At 43.6% G+C, this 15672-nt stretch overlaps 1 long non-coding RNA gene across 1 annotated transcript; it reads right to left on the bottom strand.

The window, feature by feature from the left end:
* Positions 1 to 2415: 2415 nt before the first annotated feature.
* Positions 2416 to 9838, bottom strand: LOC134298580 (uncharacterized). Its single transcript, XR_010005691.1, has 3 exons — positions 5117 to 9838; positions 3955 to 4095; positions 2416 to 2611 (listed from the first exon to the last, which is right to left on the bottom strand). It is a non-coding gene; the product is annotated as an uncharacterized LOC134298580 (long non-coding RNA).
* Positions 9839 to 15672: the final 5834 nt, after the last annotated feature.

Genomic DNA, 15672 nt, shown 5'->3' with positions numbered 1-15672 from the left:
TTCTTCTGCTGTTCAATTGAACACTCTGGAACCATTCATTCATTCAGGAGACCTTGAAGACTGCTTTTATTCCTTGTTCTGTTTCCTAATTACTGAGCTATTTACAGTTAAGCTTGGATACTCACAGTCCGACAGACAGAGTAGATGGTTCCAGTTCAGAGAGAGAAGGACGAGAAGAGAGAGAGAGAGAGGAGAGAACAAAGCCACGTGGCTTTCAAGTTTAAGTAGCCTTCCCATCTTCATGCTAGCCCACGTCATCATGACACAGTATCATGTGTCATTTTACATGCGTGTATTAACTACATTCTTTTGATGAGGGTGGATGAAGGTATAAGAGTTGATGTGTGTTGTAGATGTGTGTTGAGTTTGTACATATTATTTTAAATAAATTATTTATTTTGATTTTAATCGTATGTTTTAATTTTTCATTTGTGCGATTTCGGTATTTGATGTTATTGTATGTATACTCTTTTGCATTTGTAAGCCGCCCTGAGTCCCTGCGGGGAGATAAAGGTGGGGTACAAGAATAAAATTATTATTATTATTATTATTATTATTATTATTATTATTATTATTATTATATATAATGTATATCCTGCCGCTGCAACTAAAGAGAAAAGCCTTCCTTTTGGAAAGAACAGCTCTGCTTGCGTGTTCTTGTTCCTGAAGGAGAAGACCACTGCAACTACCTGAAGGTACCTGGCTCCTTAACTGGAGCTCAAGAGTCCCTTCCCCTCCAACAGTGAATTTTATGTCTACATAGAACCCCTTGTTAATGTGGGATTTGTGTATTGGTAGTGTTTAAATGAAATTTGTGTCTGGCATGTATTGCATCCTGATTGCATCATCCAGGTGTGTAAAGAGTTAATTGGTAAGAAGCTGTATTGACCTTGGATGTGTGGCTGGAACACAGAGAGGAGTGTCCAGACTCAAGTGTGTTTGTATTATAGCTGATTGTGTGACCAAAATATGCATATAGGATATGTGGTATGAATGGAAGAATGAGTGAGTTAGTACATTTGAAGACACCAGTCTGTAGACTAAGACCTGCTCAGGAATTGTAATTAAAACCTGCTAATGAGACCTGAAATAGTTGACCTGCCCGGCAAACTGTGATAAGAACTGTGACTGATAAGAGAAATGTTTACATCTGTTAACATCTGTCAACATTTGCTAACTTGATGAACTTTTGGGGCAGAGCTGCTTGTGTTTGCTAACGCCAATCAAGAGGAATCAACATCTGGTCGAGGAAACTGAGGATATTCCAGGATGGAAGACGTCTATCACTCATTTGCAACTTTGGGACAACATCATCAGCAAAATATTGCTATATAAGTGACCTTATGAGAGTCCAGAAGGTGTGACAGACAGCGACGCTGTTCACCCGCCATGCTCAGTGGAGATGGTGTCCTTGGGAGTGGCAGATCTGCTCTGGGAAAGCAGGATTCTGTCCACTTTTTGGGGCCTGTTTTTCTCATGGGAAGAGAAAAGAGTGCATTTTGAAGTCATGGTCTTTTTGAAGTTTTGGCGTTTTGGAACTATGTCTTGGCAGGCAGCAGTGGAAGCTGGGTCTGGCCTAAGCAGGTGCTTCTCCAAGGAGGGAGAAAGAATATGGTAATATTTGTGTGCATGAAGATGGATGCATGTTGTGTGTGAATGATGAATGAAAATGTAACCCCCCCCTTGTTTGTTTCTTAGCCAATGTAACTGTAGGTTGTTTATGAATCCAATGTAGTTGCATAGAATCTGTATGTTTGTATGTCTAAACGTTGTTCTTTGTTGTTCTGTAAAAAGTTCTGCTATACCTCTCAGACTGAAAGTGCAATAAAAAGAACCTATGCTTTAACGTTATTGAAAGGTTATTCATAACATTTTTGGTGTCAGAAGTGGGATATTCTGTTCAGTCTGAGCAGGATGTTTTAACTTTTGTTGTAAAAGTCTTCATGACAATTGCACCAGATGAGATCTGTTCTGCCTGCTGAGAAGATCTGTGCTGTTTGCCTAGAGTGAAAGTCCTGTGTCTATTGTCTGCAAGTCTGTTTGTCTTGTTCAGTAAAACTTTGTAGATACTTTTTAACATCGTTTCTGACGTCTCTTCGTTCTACGCTCCATTGACAACATACAACTGCTGCTACGCTGCGAATTACTCTGATACCCCTGACAAGACCTGACCAGAATTGGATCGACGGAAAGAGGAGGAGAACCAGGCCAAGGACTGATGGGACTCCAGAACCAGAACTCGGGACCCATAAGAAGGTCAAGGGAAGCCCCTCCAGGAATGAGACGTGGGCATCTGGAGGGCACGGGGAGAAGGATTTCAGGACAAAAACAAGAGCAGGTTTTTTTCAAATGAACCTCAGTCAAAAGTAGGCCACCTCCTCCCCATCAGCCAAAAAGGAGTCCAAAGTCTTAAGGTCGAGGAGGCTGGTGCATTTATTGTTAGTGGAAGGGGGTTAGCAAAGCAGAATTGGGACCGTCATCCATGGGGCAAGTGGGGATGGAGCAGGGTGGGATGTGGACTTGGGTGGAGCAGCAGAGATGGGCAGAAGAGCTTCAGACAGACTTCTCTGGTGGTCGCTGTCCATGGATCCAGGCCTCCTCCAAGGTCAGACTGGAAAATGAAGAGGGAATGAGAGTCAGGAAGAGGAAGGAAGGAAGGAAGGAAGGAAGGAAGGAAGGAAGGAAGGAAGGAAGGAAGGGGCACTGTGTTTGCTATTTCTATCTTTATTTTATTTTATTTATTTATTTATTTTCAGTATTTCTACCCTGCCTTTCTCACCTGAGGGGGACTCAATGTGGCTTACAAAATCTGGCAAAATTCAACGCCAATAACACAATACAAGAAAATAGAACAATGCAATAACACAATACAATAAAATCCTGGATCAGGATTGCCATCTGCTCAGCACTCTCCATCGAATGGTCTATGACAGTGGTTCCCAACCTGTGGTCCCAAAGGACTAAAATATGGTCTACAGCCTTACCGTTACTACACTGTTGCAACGAGAGCATCTTGCAAAATTCTCTTGTAATGCCAGGGCAATAGGGATGTTGGGAGGGGAGACAGGCACAACAACAAGCCTTCTGACTGTTGCTTCTCCTCCTCCTCCTCCTCCTTCTCTCCCCCCGAGCGGAGCCCTTCCACGTGGTGCCTGGAAATCGGGGCGCCTTGGTGTCTTTAGGCCTCTTCCTGGGGTTATTGTTGGATTATGGTTGTATGTGTATGAAATGTAAATCAAGTGTTTCTGCTGTTTTGCAAGAATGTGTTTCAGCAATGAATCAGTTAACAGCAGGCTGGTTTGACTGACAGCCTATTGTGGCTACTATGACCTATCAGGCATGATTTCCGACCTTGGAGACCGGGAACTTCCTTCGGACTGAGGAATGTGCTTTCTTATCTCTCTGAGTGTGTTGAGCTGGTGCTTGCCGAGGCAAGAGGTTATAGAAGAATGCCAGCTCAGAGCGATGGCTTTTGCTGTGCTTTGTAAATATGTTTGTAGATATTAAATAAATGTTTGGACTTCAGACTACTAATGTGTTTGAGTCTGACGTTTGAACAGAGGAATTGGTGTGGCAGACGATTGCAACCAATTCATCAGGGTGCTGGAGAAGATGATTGATGGAGTCTGAAGAAACCCACCCAGCCATGCACCCTGACACCCCCACACTGACAGTTATTTGGGATGCTGATTCAGAAAATTGCATTGGATAGACCACATCAGCTCTAGATGGCAACTACTAGATGGCATATGTTCTGTCTCAGAAACTAGAGCAGACGTGGTCTATCCAATGCCATTTTCTGAATCAGCACCCCAAATAACCAAACCGAATCTAAATTGACCAAAAACTTATTCATAACCCTTTTGGTACTAATGCTGGAGAGTGGTCCCTGGTCGGAGTGGTCCCTGGGAACCACTGGTCTATGAGGATTCCTAGGCCAGGAATGGCACTCACCCTTCTCAGGATCCAGGCAGATTTTGCAGAAGTAAGAGTAGCAACACTTCTTGTTCCCAGGGCACCCAACATCAGAGTTGCACTGTGCGCTGCAGTCTACAAGCGTGCCTGGTTTTACCTGTGGGCAATTCCCGGGCTTCTCTGGAAGACAGGACAAACACAAACAATTTGAGACACTACGATTTGTCTGCCATTTCCAATAGACATTTTTGGACCCAGCCATTGTTTGTTCAGTCTGGAAGCACCCATTGTCCCCAGCATCCCGGACTTGCCATTTGCCTAATTCCATCATTTCCTCGCTCGGACATTGATAGTTTCCCAAATTCCTATAATAAAGCCATCTTGCTTCTACTCCTTGGTCAGGGCCGCCAGGCCATTTTGAGTCGGTTTAAAATAAGTTTGGTGACTTATTTAATGTAGTCTGTGTCCTGGTAAGGAACAGAGAATCTGTGATTGTATATCACAGGGTGACTGCGGTTTAAAAGTAGCAGAGGAAGAAGTTCTAACTACTTTAAGTAAAAGAAGTGACACTTTAGGGAGTTTGACTCTCTTCATTCTAGTATTGTAACTGTTAATAAAAGTGCCTCTGAGAAACATCTTTTGTAACCACTAAGCTCTGTGCCTGAATAAACTTGTTATTGTTCCTCCAACACCTAAGCCTCTGTCGCATATATTATAAACCAAGTTGCGTTACCATCTAAAGTGAATAAGAAGAAGGAAGGAATTTTTTTTAAAGGTCTCCTCTCTGAGTCTTTGGTGGCAGTCGTTATAAATATTTTACAATTGGTGGCAGTGGTTATAAATTCTTTCCACGGAGGGAGAGTGGACCTGGAAGGGGAGCAACTCTGACGTGGCCCCAAAGAGCCAAGGGGTCTCCAGTGGGCAGCGGCCAGAGGGACAGAGAGCTGGAGCGAGGCCCAGGGTTTTCTTCTGAGTCCAGCTAAGCCAGCCCCTCTGTGCTGCAAACTCACAGTGTTGGAATGTACTTCCATGACCGTCTTTTCCCAAGTGGCCCAAAACCTCTAGGGTCTTTTTATCCCATCAGACACCAGAAGCAGGGAGATCGTTCAACAGGTTTATTTGGCCAAATCTTCCTGCCGGGTGAGCAAAAGGAGAAAGTGCCACACAGACTAAGACACAGCTCGGTTTTTATAGTCGATACCTTGAGCCTACTTTGAGTGAGACACCAGCCAGCTCGTGAGCAGGGGACTTTCCCACAAGAAGGAGGCACCTTTGGGAGAAGGAAGATGTATCTGGGAGAAAGGACTGTTTGGGGGACGAGGCCGTTATCAGGTGGACCAGAAACATGTTGACTGTAGACTAAATGGAGGAAAGACCACAAAAAGGACAACTGAGCCAATGAAGCTCATTTAAAAGTTTTAACACAAAGCCCATGCATGTTGTATTCTACTAGCACCTGGTTCTGACAAGGCAAGGCCATAGTGCCCTGTGCTGTGCCTTTTAGAGAAAGTCCTTCTGTCTTCAAGTTGGACAGATTTTTGAGCCAGCCAAGCGCTGTAGTCGACAGGCGTCAGTGGGTGGGATGGCTTTGGCAGGAAGCAAAAGGGCAACTACTCCTGATGCCCAGGAGGATGAGAGCCAGTGGACCCTCTTGACCATCATGACCTGGCCCATCCTGCCATGCTCTGGTCTGGTCTCTAGGCTGGAGGAACCAGAGGAGTCGGATGAAGAAGGCCAGCCCAAAGCAGGCATGTATGAGAAGCAAGGCCTGATCTGGAATGGGACCAGAGGTGCCTTCAAGGGGTTCCCAAGGTGCCACTCACCATTCCCAAAGGCAGCGTGCGTCACGGCAGAGAGGGCCAGGAGAGCGAGGAGGAGGATGAAGCAAGTTGAGGACTTCATGGCGAGGCAGGACCCAGTGAAGCTCCAGCTCTGCCCACCTCCTTCCTTTATATCCCCTCCCAAGAGAAACTGGGCAACCAAAACCCTGATGCTCAGCAGGGAATGAAGCACAAAGCCGGCCTTGTGAAGTGGCCTTTGTGGCTGGAAACATGGGTGAGACAACTAATAGATGTCAACAGGATCCATGATGAATGGCACAAGGAAGTAGGCTTCTCATCCAAGAACTGGGGGAAATGATATGGAATTTAGACTGTAATCAATTGAGAGGGAACAGCCTGAGCTAACCAACCATAAATAATAATAAACCCAAAGTTCCAGATTAAAACTCACCAGCAAAGCGAAGACATAGGACAGAGGCGTTTTATTTCCATCTTCCAAGATGTGATGCTTGCGAGCTTTCTGTTCCAAAATTACAAACATAATTGGAGGAGGGCGAATGTGGTCCCTATCTTCAAGAAGGGAAAAAAGAACGACCCAAACAATTACCGTCCGGTCAGCCTCACATCAATACCAGGCAAGATTCTGGAAAAGATCATTAAGGAAGTGGTCTGCGAACACTTAGAAACAAATGCGGTCATTGCTAACAGTCAACACGGATTTACCAAAAACAAGTCATGCCAGACTCATCTGATCTCTTTTTTCGATAGAGTTACGAGTTGGGTTGATACAGGGAATGCTGTGGATGTAGCGTACCTGGATTTCAGTAAGGCCTTCGACAAAGTCCCCCACGACCTTCTGGCAAACAAACTAGTAAAATGTGGGCTAGACAAAACTACGGTTAGGTGGATCTGTAATTGGCTAAGCGAACGAACCCAAAGGGTGATTCTCACCAATGCGTCGGCTTCATCTTGGAAAGAAGTCACGAGTTGAGTGCCACAAGCAGGGCTCCGTCCTGGGCCCGGTTCTGTTCAGGATCTTCATTAATGACTTAGACGAAGGGTCAGAAGGCACGATCATCAAGTTTGCAGACGACACAAAACTGGGAGGGAGAGCCAACACTCCAGAAGACAGGAGCAGAATCCAAAACGATCCTGACAGACTAGAGAGATGGGCCGAAACTAACAAAATGAACTTCAACAGGGACAAATGCAAGATACTTCACTTCGGCAGAAAAAATGGAAATCAAAGATACAGAATGCGGGACGATGCCTGGCTCGACAGCAGTATATGTGAAAAAGACCTTGGAGTTGTTAATGTGGGATTTGTGTATTGGTAGTGTTTAAATGAAATTTGTGTCTGGCATGTATTGCATACAGGTTGCATCATCCAGAGTATGCTATAGTCTGTAAAGAGTTAATTGGTAAGAAGCTGTATTGACCTTGGATGTGGGGCTGGAGCCAGATAGGAGTGTCCAGACTCAAGTGTGTTTGTATATTGCTGATTGCATCAGATGAGATCTGTGCTGTTTGTCTAGAGCGAAAGTCTTATGTCCATTGTCTGCAAGTCTGTTTGTCTTGTCAAGTAAAACTTTGTAAATACTTTCTAACATTGTCTTTGACGTTCCTTCGTTCTGCGCTTCAACTGACATCATACTTCTGCTGCTACACTGCGTGCATTACTCTGACAGGAGTCCTCGTGAACAACAAGTTAAACATGAGCCAACAATGTGATGCGGCTGCTAAGAAAGCCAGTGGGATCCTGTCCTGCATCAATAGGGGAATAGCGTCTAGATCCAGGGAAGTCCTGCTCCCCCTTATTCTATTCTGCCTTGGTCAGACCACACCTGGAATCACACTGTGTCCAATTTTGGGCACCACAGTTGAAGGGAGAGGTTGACAAGCTGGAAAGCGTCCAGAGGAGGGCGACTAAAATGATTAAGGGTCTGGAGAACAAGCCCTATGAGGAGCGGCTTAAAGAGCTGGGCATGTTTAGCCTGCAGAAGAGAAGGCTGAGAGGAGACATGAGAGCCATGTACAAATACGTGAAGGGAAGTCATAGGGAGGAGGGAGGGAGCTTGTTTTCTGCTGCCCTGCAGACTAGGACGCAAGGGAACAATGGCTTCAAACTACAGGAAAGGAGATTCCACCTGAACATCAGGAAGAACTTCCTCACCGTGAGAAGGGCTGTTCGGCAGTGGAACTCTTTCTCTCCCCCGGACTGTGGTGGAGGCTCCTTCTTTGGAGGCTTTGAAGCAGAGGCTGGATGGCCATCTGTCGGGGGTGCTTTGAATGCGATTTCCTGCTTCTTAGCAGCGGGTTGGACTGGATGGCCCATGAGGTCTCTTCCAACTCTACTATTCTATGATTCTATGATTCTATGAAAAGAGACTGGCCAGGATCCCACACGAGGATTGGTCCAATTAAAGCAATACAGAAACAAACATGGAACAGTGTATCCCAGTTCCACCATTGCAGATTAACAACAACAACAACAACAACAACAATAAGTTTATTTATTTCCCGCCTCCATCTCCCCTGAAGGAATACTAGAATCAGATGAATCAAACTCTCTAAAGTGTCACTTCTTTTACTTAAAGTAGTTAAAACCTATTCCTTTGCTCCTTTCTAACTGTTACTTCAATGGATTTCTGTGAGTCCAGCTGGGATTGGTTCCCAAAGTCTGAAACTTGGACTATCCAGTGACTTCAAACCACAGTCACCCCTGTGATATACTATCACAGATTCTCTGTGCCTTTCCAGGACACAGACTACATTAAATAAGTCACCAAACTTATTTAAAACCGACTCAAAATGAACAATTGAGTCTCCTTGATCCCATCAAACTAGAATCAATCTTCCCTGTGCCTCATCAGAGCACAGGCTGACTTTCTTTTTTAAACTCTGCACTTTCTTCAACTAAACGGCAGATGGCTCCGCCTACTTTCCCATGGCAACCAGCCTCTGAGTGCTGAGATGCAATAACTGTAATACTTACCCTTTTAAAACATAAACACACAATTAAACCAAAATTCATACTTCATTACAGGTGGTTGTGCGGAAAGGGCATGGGCCCAACCCTTCCGCAAGGACCAGATACTCCTCCCTCACACAAACCAAACCAAACCAAAACCAAACCAGCAGCAACCCTTCAGGAAGGACCAGATAACTCTAGGCCGCACTATTGCACAACCATCCTGTACAATTCCGTGGCTGGCTGTTTCTTCACCGTTTTCCCCTTGGATGCAAGAAACTTGTTTTCCCCGAACCACAGTATTGCTGAACTTTATGTGCAATCTGGCTTGTGGGCCACCTGCCGCCTTCAGAGGATTAGATAGTGGGCCTGGGCCAGGACGTCAAGTTATCCCCAGGTAAAAGGTAAAGGTTTCCACTGACGTTAAGTCCAGTCGTGACCGACTCTGGGGGTTGGTGCTCATCTCCATTTCTAAGCCAAAGAGCCGGAGTTGTCCATAGACATCTCCAGGTCATGTGGCCGGCATGACTGCATGGAGCGCCGTTACCTTCCCGCCAGAGCGGTACCTATTGATGTACTCACATTGGCATGTTTTCGAACTGCTAGGTTGGCAGGAGCTGGGGCTAACAGCTGGCGCTCATTCCGCTCCCGGGATTTGAACCTGGGACCTTTTGGTCCGCAACTTCAGCAGCTCAGTGCTTTAACACACTGTGCCACCAAGGGCCAGGACGTCAAGTTATCCCCAAGGCAGCCCCAGATCAGCAACCCACCAGCTAACCCTTCCGCAAGGACCAGATACTCCCACATCGCACAGTATATTTCCTGCTTCTGCGACCTACTGGACAATAACCAATCCCTGGGTGGGTTTCCCTCCGGTCTTAAAGGAGAAATACCTCATTTACAAGACACCCGGAACGTGAGTGGAATTATCTATTATTTAATCCTTTATTTTCGTTTTATATGTGTTATAATTTTATTACTACTATGTGCAATCTGGCTTGTGCTATCAAAGCTAACCAAACCAAATCCAAACACAAACCTAAAGCAGCAACCCACCAGCAAACCCTAAAAGCAAGGACCAGATAACTCCATTCCACACTATTGCACAACCATCCTGCAAATTCCATCTTAGTCGTGGGTGGCAGGAGGTTCCCTCACCATTTCTGGATGGGTCTTGGGGTCTCTTCAAACTCTATGATCCTCAAATAATGATAACAATAATAACAATAATAATAATAATAATAATAATAATAATAATAATAAAGCGGAGACTGGATGGCCATCTGTGGGGAGGGCTTTGATGGTGCTTTTCCTGAATGGCAAAGGGTTGGACTGGATGGGCCTTGGGGTCTCTTCCAACTCTATGATCCTCAAATAATAATACAGTAGAGTCTCACTTATCCAACATAAACGGGCCGGCAGAATGTTGGATAAGCGAATATGTTGGATAATAAGGAGGCGTTAAGGAAAAGCCTATTAAATATCAAATTAGGTTATGATTTTACCAATGAAACACCAAAACATCATGTTATACAACAAATTTGGCAGAAAAAGTAGTTCAATACGCAGTAATGCTATGTAGTAATTACTGTATTTATGAATTTAGCACCAAAATATCACGATGTATTGAAAACATTGACTCCAAAAATGCGTTGGATAATCCAGAACGTTGGATAAGCGAGTGTTGGATAAGTGAGACTCTACTGTAATAATAAAGCAGAGACTGGATGGCCATCTGTGGGGAGGGCTTTGATGGTGCTTTTCCTGAATGGCAAAGGGTTGGACTGGATGGGCCTTGGGATCTCTTCGAACTCTATGATCCTCTAATAATAATAATAATAATAATAATAATAATAATAATAATAATAATAATAATAATAAAAAAGCGGAGACTGGATGGCCATCTGTCAGGAGGGCTTTGATGGTGCTTTTCCTGAATGGCAAAGGGTTGGACTGGATGGGCCTTGGGATCTCTTCGAACTCTATGATCCTCTAATAATAATAATAATAATAATAATAACAATAATAATAATAATAATAATAAAAAAGTGGAGACTGGATGGCCATCTGTCAGGAGGGCTTTGATGGTGCTTTTCCTGAATGGCAAAGGGTTGGACTGGATGGGCCTTGGGATCTCTTCGAACTCTATGATCCTCTAATAATAATAATAATAATAATAATAATAATAATAATAATAAAGCGGAGACTGGATGGCGATCTGTGGGGAGGGCTTTGATGGTGCTTTTCCTGAATGGCAAAGGTTTGAACTGGATGGGCCTTGGGTTCTCTTCCAACTCTATGATCCTAAAACAATAATAATAATAAAGTGGAGACTGGATGGCCATCTGTTGGGAAGGCTTTGATGGTGCTTTTCCTGAATGGCAAAGGGTTGGACTGGATGGGCCTTGGGGTCTCTCCCAACTCTATGATCCACAAATAATAATAATAATAATAATAATAATAATAATAATAATAATAATAAAGCAGAGACTGGATGGCCATCTGTGGGGAGGGCTTTGATGGTGCTTTTCCTGAATGGCAAAGGGTTGGACTGGATGGGCCTTGGGGTCTCTTCCAACTCTATGATCCCTTAATAATAATAATAATAATAATAATAAAGCGGAGACTGGATGGCCATCTGTCGGGAGGGCTTTGATGGTGCTTTTCCTGAATGGCAAAGGGTTGGACTGGATGGGCCTTGGGGTCTCTTCCAACTCTATGATCCTCAAATAATAATAATAATAATAAAGCGGAGACTGGATGGCCATCTGTTGGGAAGGCTTTGATGGTGCTTTTCCTGAATGGCAAAGGGTTGGACTGGATGGGCCTTGGGTTCTCTTCCAACTCTATGATCCTCAAATAATAATAATAATAATAATATTACATATTACATATTACAGCTGGACAACATCAAGCATGAACATGTGAAAACTGTGGTCAGCAAAGAATACATACAAAGGGTCAGAAAAATTCTCAAAAGCAAGCTCAATGGAGGCAACACCATCAAGGCCATAAACACCTGGGCCATACCTGTCATAAGATATACTGCTGGCATTATAAACTGGACACAGGTGGAACTGGACAATTTGGACAGAAAAACAAGAAAACTCATGACCATTCATCATTCACTGCACCCTCGCAGTGATGTTGACCGGCTATATCTGCCTAGAAGATCAGGGGGCAGAGGACTCTTACAAGTCAAGCAAGCAGTCAAAGAAGAAGAACATGCCCTGGCAGAAGATGTCAAGCAAAGTGAAGAACCTGCCTTTGATTGAGGTCAAAAATCAGAAACTCCTCAAAGCACAGCAGACAAAAAACCAGTACAAGAAAGCCACACTACAAACTAGAGCTGACAGCTGGCACAACAAAACATTGCATGGAAAGTTCCTTGACAAAATTGAAGGAAAAGCTGATAAGGAGAAGACCTGGCTCTGGCTCACGAAAGGGACCCTGAAGAAGGAGACAGAAGGCCTGATCCTTGCAGCCCAGGAGCAAGACATCAGGACAAAGGCAATTAATAATAATAATAATAATAATAATAATAATAATAATAGAAGACCTGGCTGTGGCTCACAAATGGGACCCTGAAGAAGGAGACAGAAGGCCTGATCCTTGCAGCCCAGGAGCAAGACATCAGGACAAAGGCCATTAATAATAATAATAATAATAATAATAATAATAGAAGACCTGGCTCTAGCTCACGAATGGGACCCTGAAGAAGGAGACAGAAGGCCTGATCCTTGCAGCCCAGGAGCAAGACATCAGGACAAAGGCAATTAATAATAATAATAATAATAATAATAATAATAATAGAAGACCTGGCTCTGGCTCACGAATGGGACCCTGAAGAAGGAGACAGAAGGCCTGATCCTTGCAGCCCAGGAGCAAGACATCAGGACAAAGGCAATTAATAATAATAATAATAATAATAATAATAGAAGACCTGGCTCTGGCTCACGAATGGGACCCTGAAGAAGGAGACAGAAGGCCTGATCCTTGCAGCCCAGGAGCAAGCCATCAGGACAAATGCAATTAATAATAATAATAATAATAATAATAATAATAATAGAAGACCTGGCTCTGGCTCACGAATGGGACCCTGAAGAAGGAGACAGAAGGCCTGATCCTTGCAGCCCAGGAGCAAGCCATCAGGACAAATGCAATTAATAATAATAATAATAATAATAATAATAATAATAATAATAATAATAGAAGACCTGGCTCTGGCTCACGAATGGGACCCTGAAGAAGGAGACAGAAGGCCTGATCCTTGCAGCCCAGGAGCAAGCCATCAGGACAAATGCAATTAATAATAATAATAATAATAATAATAATAATAATAGAAGACCTGGCTCTGGCTCACGAATGGGACCCTGAAGAAGGAGACAGAAGGCCTGATCCTTGCAGCCCAGGAGCAAGACATCAGGACAAAGGCCATTAATAATAATAATAATAATAATAATAATAATAGAAGACCTGGCTCTGGCTCACGAATGGGACCCTGAAGAAGGAGACAGAAGGCCTGATCCTTGCAGCCCAGGAGCAAGACATCAGGACAAAGGCCATTAATAATAATAATAATAATAATAATAATAATAATAATAATAATAGAAGACCTGGCTCTGGCTCACGAATGGGACCCTGAAGAAGGAGACAGAAGGCCTGATCCTTGCAGCCCAGGAGCAAGACATCAGGACAAATGCAATTAATAATAATAATAATAATAATAATAATAATAGAAGACCTGGCTCTGGCTCACGAATGGGACCCTGAAGAAGGAGACAGAAGGCCTGATCCTTGCAGCCCAGGAGCAAGCCATCAGGACAAATGCAATTAATAATAATAATAATAATAATAATAGAAGACCTGGCTCTGGCTCACGAATGGGACCCTGAAGAAGGAGACAGAAGGCCTGATCCTTGCAGCCCAGGAGCAAGACATCAGGACAAAGGCAATTAATAATAATAATAATAATAATAATAATAATAATAATAATAGAAGACCTGGCTCTGGCTCACGAATGGGACCCTGAAGAAGGAGACAGAAGGCCTGATCCTTGCAGCCCAGGAGCAAGACATCAGGACAAAGGCCATTAATAATAATAATAATAATAATAATAGAAGACCTGGCTCTGGCTCACGAATGGGACCCTGAAGAAGGAGACAGAAGGCCTGATCCTTGCAGCCCAGGAGCAAGACATCAGGACAAAGGCCATTAATAATAATAATAATAATAATAATAATAATAGAAGACCTGGCTCTGGCTCACGAATGGGACCCTGAAGAAGGAGACAGAAGGCCTGATCCTTGCAGCCCAGGAGCAAGCCATCAGGACAAATGCAATTAATAATAATAATAATAATAATAATAATAGAAGACCTGGCTCTGGCTCACGAATGGGACCCTGAAGAAGGAGACAGAAGGCCTGATCCTTGCAGCCCAGGAGCAAGCCATCAGGACAAATGCAATTAATAATAATAATAATAATAATAATAATAGAAGACCTGGCTCTGGCTCACGAATGGGACCCTGAAGAAGGAGACAGAAGGCCTGATCCTTGCAGCCCAGGAGCAAGCCATCAGGACAAATGCAATTAATAATAATAATAATAATAATAATAGAAGACCTGGCTCTGGCTCACGAATGGGACCCTGAAGAAGGAGACAGAAGGCCTGATCCTTGCAGCCCAGGAGCAAGACATCAGGACAAAGGCAATTAATAATAATAATAATAATAATAATAATAATAGAAGACCTGGCTCTGGCTCACGAATGGGACCCTGAAGAAGGAGACAGAAGGCCTGATCCTTGCAGCCCAGGAGCAAGACATCAGGACAAAGGCCATTAATAATAATAATAATAATAATAATAGAAGACCTGGCTCTGGCTCACGAATGGGACCCTGAAGAAGGAGACAGAAGGCCTGATCCTTGCAGCCCAGGAGCAAGACATCAGGACAAAGGCCATTAATAATAATAATAATAATAATAATAATAATAGAAGACCTGGCTCTGGCTCACGAATGGGACCCTGAAGAAGGAGACAGAAGGCCTGATCCTTGCAGCCCAGGAGCAAGACATCAGGACAAATGCAATTAAGGCCAAGATTGAAAAATCAGCTGATGACCCAAAATGCAGCCTGTGCAAGGAAACCGACGAAACCATGGATCATATCCTCAGCTGCTGTAAGAAAATTGCACAGACAGACTACAAACAGAGGCACAACTATGTGGCCCAAATGATTCATTGGAACTTATGCCTCAAGTACCACCTGCCAGCAGTAAAGAACTGGTGGGATCACAAACCTGCAAAGGTTGTGGAAAATGAGCACGCAAAGATACTGTGGGACTTCCGAATCCAGACTGGCAAAATTCTGGAACACAACATACCAGACATCACAGTTGTGGAAAAGAACAAGGTTTGGATCATTGATGTTGCCATCCCAGGTGACAGTCGCATTGATGAAAAACAAGAGGAAAAACTCAGCCTCTCTCAGGACCTCAAGATCAAATTGCAAAGACTCTGGCAGAAACTAGTGCAGATGGTCCCAGTGGTGATGGGCACACTGGGTGCCGTGCCAAAAGATCTCAGCCGGCATTTGGAAACAATAGACATTGACAAAATTACGATCTGCCAGCTGCAAAAGGCCACCCTGCTGGGGTCTGCAGCATCATCCGAAAATACATCACACAGTCCTAGACACTTGGGAAGTGTTTGACTTGTGGTTTTGTGAAACGAAATCCAGCATATCTATCTTGTTTGCTGTGTCACAATATAATAATAATAATAATAATAATAATAATAATAATATACATCACACAGTCCTAGACACTTGGGAAGTGTTTGACTTGTGGTTTTGTGAAACGAAATCCAGCATATCTATCTTGTTTGCTGTGTCACAATATAATAATAATAATAATAATAATAATAATAATATACATCACACAGTCCTAGACACTTGGGAAGTGTTTGACTTGTGGTTTTGTGAAACGAAATCCAGCATATCTA

Source organism: Anolis carolinensis, chromosome 4 (assembly GCF_035594765.1).
Source record: "Anolis carolinensis isolate JA03-04 chromosome 4, rAnoCar3.1.pri, whole genome shotgun sequence".
Taxonomy (NCBI): domain Eukaryota; kingdom Metazoa; phylum Chordata; class Lepidosauria; order Squamata; family Dactyloidae; genus Anolis; species Anolis carolinensis.
The sequence above is the reverse complement of the archived record's forward strand: the minus strand, read 5'-3'. Positions and strand labels throughout refer to the sequence as shown.